We start from the raw sequence: 12,385 nt of genomic DNA on the forward strand, positions 1-12,385 counted from the left end.
ACTATTGCTTTCTTCTCTCCTTTGTTCAAAACCTTCATCTTAGCAAAAATACCTCACTATTCAGCCATTCATTTCATGTGCCTCTTCATGTTTCCTATATAAGTAAACAAACTTCATTTTGTATATCTGCCTTAGATAATAAACCTCCCATAAGGCTATTTTATCATAATGGTGATAAATATTACTTTAAATTATAAACTATTACTCTAAGTCACATTTATTTTACTCTTCATTTTCCTCTGCACTTTGACACATTCAAATTATGTATCTGGAAAACTAAGAATAATATTGCTAAGGATAATAAAAAATATTGCTAAGGATAATAATAAAACTAAGGATAATATTGCTAAGGATAATAAAAAATATTGTTAAGGATAATAAGCAATAATAATATTGCTAAACATAATAATAAAAATATTGCTAAGGATAATAATAAAAAATATTGCTAAGGATAATAATAATTATAATAGAGTTTTCTATTGTTTCATCTGTTCACTGAAAAGAAAAAGAGCAAAAATTAGTCTTCATAACTTGTGAATTAATTTTGTGTTCTAATTCCGCACTCCTGTTTAACACTAAAAAAAAAACCATCTTAACGTTATAATCAGTGGTTTATAAACCATTTTAATGACTCAGTAAGTCAACTTAGTACAATATGAGCTTCTATATCTTGTCACCTCACCTCACTAATTGCCTAGACTCATTCATCTGCTTTTGCTGGCTAGGAAAACATTACCTTCACCCTTCAGTGCTCTATGAGCTGTGTTCTCCATCACAGAGTACGTTCTTTGAAAAAGAAGAGTTCATTCTGTGACAAAGGTCTATGAATAGATATGTTCCTTTGATAGATCTCCCATGTTACCATATACAAATTCTACTAAAACTAATGGTCTCATGGGTGTTGGTAGTTCATCTATGATACCTACGTCACTAATTTTTAACCTCATTTTCAAGATTGAGATAAAATATACATACCATAAAATTCACCCTTTCAAAGTGTACAATTGAGTATCTTTTTAGCATATTCACAAAGCTGTGTAACCAACCCCACTATCTAATTTGAGAATATCTTTGTCATCCCCAAAGAATTCCTATAGTAATTAGCAGTCACTCCCCATTTGCTCCACTCCCAAGACCCTAGAAATTACTAATCAATGATTTGTAGGAAACTGTGTATGAGAAGGCAAGTTCTTAAAATGATTTTAATCAAATTATTAGTGCATTTTTAAAACTACAATCCCTTTTCATTGCTTACTTTATTTCTCTGTCATTGATTGTTAGTGATAGCTGTCTTTTATTATTAAAAAATTACTTAAGACAGCTAACATATTAGTATAAAGTAAGTTTAGAGAGAAAAAAAGAAACTTAACTCCTACCTGATCTTCTCACAAACGCTGCTTTCTCAGGAAAGTTTTTTCCCTGTCTCTGGACTAGCTCAGAAGCCCCCATCATACAGCATTCCATCAATTAGTTCCAGGACATTGATTACAACTTGTAATTATATATGTATTTGTATGGCTCTTTGATTAAGGTCTGTTTCTATCTCTTGACTCCATGATCAATTAAGTCAAAGTTTCCATGTCTTTTTTGCACACTGTTTATAACTCTGGAGCCTAGTGTAGTGTTTGTGTATATAATGGACTTCTAATAAATATACACCATAAATATTAGGAAGAATAAAATATACATTAGATTAATATCTTGCTGTTGACTAAATGCACAGCATGTAAAACTCATAGATTTTTCAAACCCTTTGCTCAGGGTAGCACAACAAATGCAATATAAAACCCAAAGCTTTGGAATCAGAAAGGTGTAGTTTTGAATTCCAGCTTCACTATTTACTGACTGAGTAGCCTCTCTTACCAAAGAGAAGAAAATTCAAACTGGAAATGAAACAGGAGGTGTCTGTTCCATCTGGCATACGATGTGGTCTTAGATGAAATGAATTAAGAAACTCTCCTGACCTACTCCAGCATCTCTTGGAGGCGATATTATGAGGCTTTCATAAACGCCTTAGGAAGATAAACTAACCTCATCAATCCCGGAAGGAATACAAAACTTAGAGAAAGGGCAGGAGGAACTTTCCTGGAGTTTCTACCAAAACTTTTCCCTTGAGAGAGACAGGGATGCCTTTTTTTTTTTTTTTTTTTTTTTTGTGCTATGCGGGCCTCTCACTGTTGTGACCTCTCCCATTGCGGAGCACAGGCTCCAGACGCGCAGGCTCAGAGGCCATGGCCACTGGCCCAGCCACTCTGCGGCATGTAGGACCTTCCCGGACCGGGGCACGAACCCGTGTCCGCTGCATCGGCAGGTGGACTCTCAACCACTGCGCCACCAGGGAAGCCCTCTCTGGATTCTTTATCCTTTAGAAGTCAGGGGGAAACAAGAGCTAACAGTACTAGTGAAAGGGAGCAGAAATCCTCTCATCTTCCCCCTTTTCTTATAATTCAGGGGTTTCTTTCCCTTGTTCCATAAATTTGGATAGAGAAAGATATCTATATTTTCATTAGACCCTAACTAATTTTTTATAATTTTAACATTTCCTTTAATTTCAAATGTAAGCAACAAATTACATTAGCATTAGAAGTAAATGGGACTTTGTTGCCAAATCACATATTTTTTTAATATTATATATAATTGTTGCAGATACCTCAAAATATTGTTTATGCTCATCACTACTAAAAATTATAGTAGGTACTAGAGTCTTGCTGCTGGAACTTCTAATTTAAGGCATTAATTAAGAAGTGCATATATTATTACATCAAAAATGTTTTTTCAATTATAGATTTTATGTACTTTGAAAACTATATTTCAATATTATTGGTTTTTCTTTCAAGCCTACATGATTTATTTTACTTTGTACATTTAAAAAGATGTTTCTAAGGTCCATAGGCTTCATCAGAGTACACACACACACACACACACACACACACACACACACGAAAGGAACCTCTACTATTCTAATTAGATTCCTCCCAAACCACCTGTCCTTGTGATTTTCTATCTACTCTTTTTCTTAAGGAAGATTGGTTCAGAGACTGTTGTTTTGACCTAAGAAGATCTGGAAAATATTAGTTGCATTGGAGGACCCTTTCTTTTCTGCTCTTTTGTCTCCTTTCCTAATAGGACTGATAAATTCTTCCCAGCATCAGAAAGGTCCTAAAACTCAGGTTTGGAACTTTGGGAGAAACACCTAGTCTTAGAGTTGACTTATACTTGAAGTTATTTAGAACCATAGCCTAAATATGGTTCAGATTTACTCACTAACTCTCCCATGTGGCTCAATCTAACTCACTCAATGTGTTTTGGGGTTAGGAACCAACTTCCCTGTTGCTCAGAGAGCTCTATTTTGTCACCTTTTATGTATATATCTCCCTCAAGAATCTTGGAATGAATGGTTCACTGGTTAAAGTATAAGTATAAAATGAAATTTTCTGTTTTTAATAAAGGGAAGGGAAGCAGTAATCTCCCTCTCCCCTCTTTTACAGTGTCTCTTTTAAAACACAGTAGACCAATCTTTTCATTTTACAGTCAAGGCTTCCAGCCGTCTGACCTTTGAAACTATAAACACATACTTCTGAAATTAACTCAGAGTTCTTACAAGGTATACTCACAAGGTATGCAAGAGAAAAGGTACACCAATTTGTCTCTCAAGGAGATAAAAGAAGTGTTATTTGTTCTTTCTGTACTGTGTACATTTGTGTGAGATTCTGTCTGGTCTTTATGGTATCTTTCACAGACTGCCTGCAATGTGAATTGTATTCCAGATATGCTTATTCAATTAAAAAATTGCTTCCTTTATCTTCTAGGTTTTGTGGAATGAACTTTGTTAGCAGACTTTTTGTTTCCCCAGTAGAAGAAAAGATTTGGCTATCTTTAGGTCTTTTGTCCTATTACCTTAATACAATTTGAATCTCACCATGACTTCTAATGGTTACTGTTACACGCTTTGCTTTCTTCATCTGTAAGGAGAGAATTGCTGGGTTGATTCAACTTTCTGTATAAATTTTTTTTCTTATTTTTCTGCAAAAACTGGCAATACATTAGGAAGGCATATTTGACGTCTGACTTAAATATAGACTAGATGGTAGTGGAGAAGGGGGGCATCTTAGTATGATGAGAGGCCATGCGACTACCCCTCTGGAGACATGGTGTAGTGACTGAGATGCCAAAAGCACGGAAAATAAAAATGGTTTAAATATGAGCTCCAAGTCTGTGGTCACAAGAAAATATGCTCTGAATTATAGGTATTGATTTGCAATTGAACTGCTTGTCACATGGGCAACTCTATATATGGTATGCTCCAGAATCCAAACCGGCAGGGATTTATTAATAACAATGTTAATGATTCTCTAAAGGAGCATGCAGGAGGCCAACTGGAATGATAATGTATGTAAGAGTGCCTGAAAACTAGCAGGTGCTCGATAACATCAGCTTCCCTTCCCGTTTCCTTTCGTATACGTTTCCTCCATTCACATGAAAACGAAGTGTGCTTTGGTTTTATCCCAATACTACCTTAACTTTTTCAACACAGAATGTATTACACTTCTTTGTAGAACACGGTTCTGACAAGTAATTTGTATATTATGTCTGTGAACAAAATTCCTATGTGTAGCTGATTAAAGGCGGATATTTGATGATACTTTAAAACAATTTAACTCTAGGCCTTTTTTCATGAATCTTTCATCTACATGCTTTAGTTATATCACATACTTAAATGAAATCAAATGCTAAATGGCTTAGTGTATGAGACTAGATAATCTCTATATGCATTTATAATGGATGGGGTCTAGACTCGTTTCACATCTCAAAAAAATCTTGTAAACCTCAAGGATATTTGAAATAAGGAATTAGCCCAAGGCAAATTATGCCATTTAAACAGAAGATCTGGAATAAAAGTTCAATTATTTAATTCTTCATAAAAATATGATTTAATTAAAAGTAGGTCATATGAGGTTACTAATGAGAGATAACTCTAAAGTTGGAAAGCTACAATCACAAAATGAACTTTTGCTTTGTTTCAAAACTTTCTCTTCAGTTGCTAGGGTAAGAGAGCTCTCCTTTTAAAAGCTTTCATCATTTCACATGCAGTTGGAAGTTGAATAAACAGTGGTGTCAGATGACTACTGGATGTCTAAGTTTAACATAGTTGTGTTCATGCACTTTGATCAGTCGTACAGGTCATTGGCGATTCAGTTAATTTTTTTTCCAGAATCCAGGATTTATGTTAACATGAGCAAAACAAAGGTATTAAAAATAATGTTGCAGATTTAAAAGAGAACTGAGTTAATGACTATATCTATTAAGGCATGTGTATTCTGTGCAGAGCTATATTTCAAATGAAATGCAAAAATCCATTTCAGGTGAACACTTTTATATCAGTTATTGGTAGGAATTTACCTTTTCTTAATTCTCATACCTAGCCTAAAGGAAGATTACAGAAATAAGTGGAGAATCCAAAATCTCACACTTATTCCTGGTGCCATGTATTCATTCATGAAGCATTTAAACAACTAGTATGTTGGTTAAGAGCCAGGCACTCTTAGGCTCTAGAGATATAAAAAGATCAATAGAAGGTCATTTGTAGAATTGCCCAGCCTACCTTTAGGGCAGTGATTAAGAGCATGGACTCCTAAACAAGACTGCTAGGCAAGTATGACTCTGAGCAACTACCTGAATCTCTCTTTCTCTTGGTTTCCTCATGTGTAAAATGAGAATTTTAGTAGTCCCTAATTCTTGGGGTTGTGGTGAGATATAAAATAATATGTATATGAAACTTCAAACTATGTTCAATACAGATAAGCTATTATCTCCTCCCCATGCACACTTTGCCTATTGAGCTGCTTGAAATTCTACCAACATTCTTGTTTACTCTTGCTTCTACATTTTTATATATGCTGAACCCTAGGTGTGAAGTATAACATCTCCTCATGCCTTGTGTCTCACCTGGTTCCTTCTTAATTATACTTTTAAGACTCAGTTCATGTATCACTTTCATAAGGAAGACTTCCCTGATCTCTCTTTGTAACTGGGTCAGAGGCACCTCCATGCTGCTCTTACGATACTCTACTTTTATTTCTAGCAATGTACCTTATCTGTCTGTATCTCATCAGATGGTAAACTCTCCAGGGGGGAAGGACTATATTGAATTCATGTCTTTATCCCTAATAGTTAGTACAGAACCAGGTATACAGATACACCTAAACACCTGAGAAAAAAGGAATGAATGATACTCTCTCTTTAGAATAATTGGCAAACTACTGATTCTTTAACAGTCCAAATACGTTTATTCTTAGGGTCTTATCATTATAATTATATATTATTTGGGTGCTCACTGTAGGCTACAGCAGTAGAAAAGATCGAGAACATTGCATTGGTCCAGTTACAGAATAAAAAATCATGGCAATGTACAGCATGGTGAATATAGTTAATACTACTGTATTGCATACATAAAAGTTGCCAAGAGAATAGATCTTAAAAGTCCTCATCACAAGAAAAAAAAATTGTATATACATATGGTGACAAATATTAACTAGATGTACTGTGGTGATCATTTTATGATACGTATAAATATCAAACCATTATTTGTATACCTGAAACTAGTTTAATGTTAGATGTCAATTATGCCTCAATCAATCAATCAACAAAATTATTGCATTGGTACTGTGGTCAGTATCCCCAAATTTAATGATTTACATATCAGAGATATCTTTACCCAGGATATACTGTTTCAATTTCAATTTTAGATACATTGATTTCATCCTGGGAGTTTTGGGGAGTCAGGAGAAAGTAAATAGAAATGGCTTTTCTACTAAAAAGACAAGTGATCATATGCCTACAAGAAGTGAAAAAGCTAGCCAGCTAGAGAGCTGGGGAAAAAGCTTTAGGCAGAAAGGACAAGGAGTGCAAAAGCCCTGAGGCAGAAGTGTGATGAGTGCTTTGAAGAACCATCCAGGAGGCCAGTGTGGCTCAAAGAATAAAGTAAAAAGGGAAAATATTTAGGAAGGTCAGGTTGTATATAGGTAGATTAAGTAGAGCTTTATATTATATGATCTTTGGCATTTATTCAGATTTAGGAAGCACTGATAGATTTTGAGTAAATATGTGATATAATGTGATGTATGGTTTAAAGATTACTTTTCTGTGTTCAGAAGAGACTGCATGGGGAAACAAGAAAATGAGAGAAACTAGTTAGGAGAGAGGTTAAGAGGTAAGAGATGACTGGTGCCCTAGATCAGGGTAGAGATGTATTTATATAAACAAATGGAATACCGTTAGGTGAAATAAATCAAGTAATGAATATTAAGGGGAAATATGGATTCTGTCACCATTTGTGTTTTAATACATTTACCTAATATTGAATCAGATCATGGATAAGAATGCTATATGACTTCTCTTTTAATCTAGTATGTCTATAGATAAAATATCTCAGGGTTTCAACAGATATGAAAAGTATGAAAAATAAGAAGAGAAGAAATTATTTTCCAAACACATTTTTTTTTATCACAAAGTGAATTGCAGGTACAGATATCCTGTTCTGCCATCATTTAATATATGTGACATTCTCATGAGATCAACTGCAGGATTTCTCGACATTGAGAAGGACCCACCACAGGATGCTATCATTCTGGATCTACTTGTGACAAATATAATCTCGCAGTGTCCAACATAAGCTCTTAAAAGTATTTTCTTCAGATTTAAAATGTACACTTAATCCTGAACCATGATAAAAATCTATCTTCTGATGGCATTAAGGATCACAGTCTAATAGCTAACTCCCTACTCATGTACTCTGCAACAAAGGCTACCAGTCAGTCAAAATTTCCTGCTCCCATTATCAGAGACTTTTATCAGGATTCCTTCTATAGGGTAAGACTTAGCATAAAAAGCAGCAAAGACTGGCAACCTAATTCTCAAACATTGATGAAATTACAAATAGAGGCATAAGCAAATTAATACATGACAAAGGCAATTACTAGAATAACCAAAAATAATATAACTGAAACACTGAAGAGAGGAGCTGCGGATGTGACATAACTATTTATCTTTTATATCAGGGAATCAGTAGATATTGTCTAATATTGGTAAATCAAGGAACAGAGCTTCATGTTATGCAGAGTCACAGAGAGGGCCATCAGAGAAAATAGAAATTATTAAAAAACTCAGCTGAGGAATAGGAGAATAGAGAGGGGTAGGGCAGATGAACATTGGTTTATATTGCTTTAAATGGTACGCTTCTCTGTATTCTTTTCTTAGTTATCATATGTACATTTTACTTTGATTAAAAAATACAAAATTTACCTTAAAAGGAATTTATGCTTATAAAGAACAAACCCTTCTAGCTCTATTGCACATGATTTATGCACTAATTTTGACTTTTAAAGTATTAATTTATTAAATCTGAAAGTCAGTGAGTCCTGTATATTTTGAATTTCTGTATAATCACCATGAGGGAAAACAAATAGATGCATATGAACCTGATCAAGAAACTAAAATGTATTAAGCTCTCCTTAGTGTGTGACAGTAACAGTCACAGGACTAAACACTTTAAATAAGTTATTTAAAATAATTCTCCCAACAAACTTGCAAATTACACAATATTATCTCATGCTTAGATATGCAAAATAAATACATTGAACAAGGTCACATAGTTGACCCAGGCTTTTTCCTTGTCTTAAAATCATTGTTTAGAGTTAAGTATATCTAGTTCTAAAAAATGGGCTTTCCTTTTTTCTCTGCTATACTAGAAATGATCAGTTATGGTCATATGTTTATAATGAATGTACCTTAAATTAAAGCATTCATTAAATAACTTCTGATTTTTTTCTTTCTTTTTTTTTTTTTTTTTTTTTTTTGCGGTACACGGGCTTCTCACCGCTGTGGCCTCTCCTGCTGCGGAGCACAGACTGTGGACGCGCAGGCTCAGTGGCCATGGCTCACGGGCCCAGCCGCTCCGCGGCATGTGGGATCTCCCCAGACCAGGGCACGAACCCGTGTCCCCTGCATCGGCAGGTGGACTCTCAACCACTGCGCCACCAGGGAATCCCAACTTCTGATTTTTATATCTTGGCATTATGACTAAAAGTCTGATGATAACCGTTGTAAGTGATGGTAAAAAATATTCTCTTTTAAGAAATTTTAAAATATCAACTCCTGTGCTATTTTTAGGAATGAGTGAATGTGTATTCATATAATAACATTAATAAATTAGATTTAATTAATATTGAAATGACAAAAATGTACTAGTTCAACTAAAACATAACATACAATGCAAAGTGCAATGCATGTTTTCCAGTGATATGCTTCTTTTAGAACATTGTGTTAAAAATCACATGTATTAACATGCCAGTATTTGCTGGGAACTTTACTAGGCCCTCTGCATGTATTGTGATTAATAGCTTAATCTTCACAATAATCTATTGAGTTAATAACTATTAATTTAAAGATTTAAAAGGCTTTAAAGATTTAAAAATCAAGGCTCAGCTTGCTTCAGGTTATAGATACAGTAAGAGGACATGAACTCAGGTCTGCTCTTCCCTCCAAATTGTCTGTAGATACTACTGTTCAACCAACATGAAATATACTTAACTGGGCTATAATTGACCCATGAAACATTGGAAATATTGGAAAGACATAGGATTATCTTAGGCGAGCATATTATTTGTGAATGCAATATATTGTGGAGCGCCTGCCTTTCCCACCTAAGTCACTGAAGTCTACCTAGTTAATTATTTATTCCAGTGATTAACATTTAGCTTCTTGATCTGTAGTTTTCTGTATTCTTTGATTTTTCCCCATCAGATTTTTGATTATTTCTTGTCTGGCTCCTGGAAATTTTCTATGGTTTCTTAATGATTACTGACAGTAAATTGTGAAAAGTGTTTTTCTAAGTTTAGTATGCTTTTCTGCCTATAAACAGATTTCTCCTTTGTATGGCTCTAAATTCTAAGATAATAAATCACTCTTTCTCTTACATTTCCTATAAACTTCCATGTCATCAATTACTTTTTTCTCTTTGTCAGGATTAAATCCAAAGTAATTATTTCTCTTTTTATTCCCTTTAACTTCTGATGGAAGAAATCGTTAATTCAAGTCAAGAATTAACCAATTGTTCTGATATTAACAGAATGACCATTTAGTAGCTACCTATCTTTTCTTAATTTCTTATAACAACATTTTGAAGCAAAGATTTCAATTATCCATGTTTTACAAATGAGAGACGATATGCTTAGAGAGGTCAAATGACTTGTGTAACTCAGAAATCACACACAGATAATTCAAATGGGTGAATACATTATATAACTAAGAAAAATTACCATGTGTATTAGTCCCCAAAAATCCAAACTTTTAATCATCAGATCAGAGTTGCTGGTTTTTCCTGTTCCACTGAAATTCACAGTAATACATACACTTTATATCATTGCAAACATATACATACACACCTACATGCACACACACTCAAATATGGGTATATATTTATTTACTGCACTTTATTTACCTCTGTATATATAACTGAAAACAGTTCCAGAAAACAATATCCTTACTACGTTCTTTGAATTATAATGTTTTTGTCTTTATCTTTTATTTTATTTTATTCAATTTTATATCAATTATAAAAATGCTAGTCACAATCCAGTGAATTGATTTTATGACTCACTGGTGGTGACCCATAGTTTGGAAAATCTGCCCTGAATGGTATCATTCCCATGTCAATTTTGTACAATGCGTTAGGATCATTCAACTGACTAGAGAGTCTGTGGTAACTTCCCATGGTGATATCATTGTTTCTCCTTACTAAACTGTATTTTGCACTGTATCTCTATCTTCAATAATAAAGTTATAAAAGAAAGACAAATTTCATACGCTATCACTTATACGTGGAATCTTTAAAAAGGGTAAAATGAACTTATCTCAAAACAGAAATAGAGTCACAGAAAACAAACTTATGGTTACCAGGGGGTAAGGGGGGAGGGATAAATTGGGAGAATGGGATTGACATATACTCACTACTATATATAAAATAGTTAACTAATAAGGACCTACTATATAGCACAGGGAACTCTACTCAGTACTCTGTAATGGCCTATATGGGAAAAGAATCTAAAAAAGAGTGGACATATGTATATGTGTAACTGATTCACTAGCAACAGTGAGACTACCAATAAGATGATAGTGCTTATTAGCAAAGTTGATTGCAATGGGATATAAATTAAAAAGACATAAATGAAAAGCCATTTGAGGATTCAATACAATTGTTAAATGTCACATGACTTTTAGATTTGTCAAAATCCTTAATTTTGATACACTGCACATTTCAGCTTCAAAATGAAAACAAAAAACAAAAACTTGGTTTTCTAGCCAAAAAAAAAAAAGAGTTATGTATAAGTATGTGATTTTTGAACAGGCAGTATTAGGCTTTTACTAGTAAAACTGTTTTATTTAGTTATAATACCCATCTCCAAGAGCTTGAAGTTAAAATTACCAGGGTCTGCAACTGAGTTGTACGTAACTTTCCTTGAGAATGACTTGTTTTTCATTAAAATAATTTTTAAACCACTCTGTGTTCCACTTCTGTGTAACACTCTGATATGGGTTTTTGGAAAGGCCACACGAAACCAGCTTTATGAAATGGTGGATTGGCCCTTATTTTGGAAAATCCTCCAGTTATTTATCAAGAAATACATATCCATGAATTTCTGAACCATCATCATTAAGACCTGCTTCATTGTTAACTGGGGACTCCCACAGTTTCCCTTCTTTTGTCCACTAGGTCATCTGTTCAAAACCATTCTGAAAGGGCTGTTCATTTACTGTGGCTAACTGCTTAGCAAATTCCATATCCCAAGTGAAGGTGATGTTTCTGTTTCAGGTGCCTCTTTTAACTGCCTTAATCTCAAAGATATTAAGTCTCTTCTTGAATATATTTTTCCTAAGATTTTTTTCTAAGATAAGTGATCTTCTCCTGGTTATGATCATTGTCAGATCCTTCAGCACGCTGAAACTGATGTACTGGTCTTTTAGTAACTCTAGCTGTAGTAGATCTGGCAACGTTCATATCTGATATTATGTTACTGAAACTAATTTTAGGTATTTCTCCATCTTTTTGTGCCCTTGGGTCTTCCTTATGCTGCTGGAGCTGCCTGAGTAGCTCCAATTTGGTCATTGTTTTTAGACAACCTATTCTTAGGAAAAATGTCTATTTTTCTATATCCCTATTTCAGATAAAGATTTATCACTGATTTTTGATAATATTTGTTATTGCATTTATCTACTTTTGTTGAAATGTCAGTTTCAGTGTGTCTGTTCCTCATTTACTCAGTCAGTATTTCCTGAGTACCTGAAGTTTCAGGTACTCCTTTAAATCCTGAGGGCACACAAATGAACA

At 34.1% G+C, this 12,385-nt stretch overlaps 1 protein-coding gene and 1 pseudogene across 3 annotated transcripts in view; both read right to left on the reverse strand.

The window, feature by feature from the left end:
- CSMD3 (CUB and Sushi multiple domains 3) overlaps positions 1-12,385 on the reverse strand; it is a 1,081,491-nt gene that overhangs the window by 254,084 nt on the left and 815,022 nt on the right. The window lies entirely within an intron of this gene.
- LOC141276942 (small ribosomal subunit protein mS31 pseudogene) lies at positions 11,479-12,163 on the reverse strand (annotated as a pseudogene).

This window comes from Tursiops truncatus, chromosome 17, assembly GCF_011762595.2.
Source record: "Tursiops truncatus isolate mTurTru1 chromosome 17, mTurTru1.mat.Y, whole genome shotgun sequence".
NCBI lineage: Eukaryota > Metazoa > Chordata > Mammalia > Artiodactyla > Delphinidae > Tursiops > Tursiops truncatus.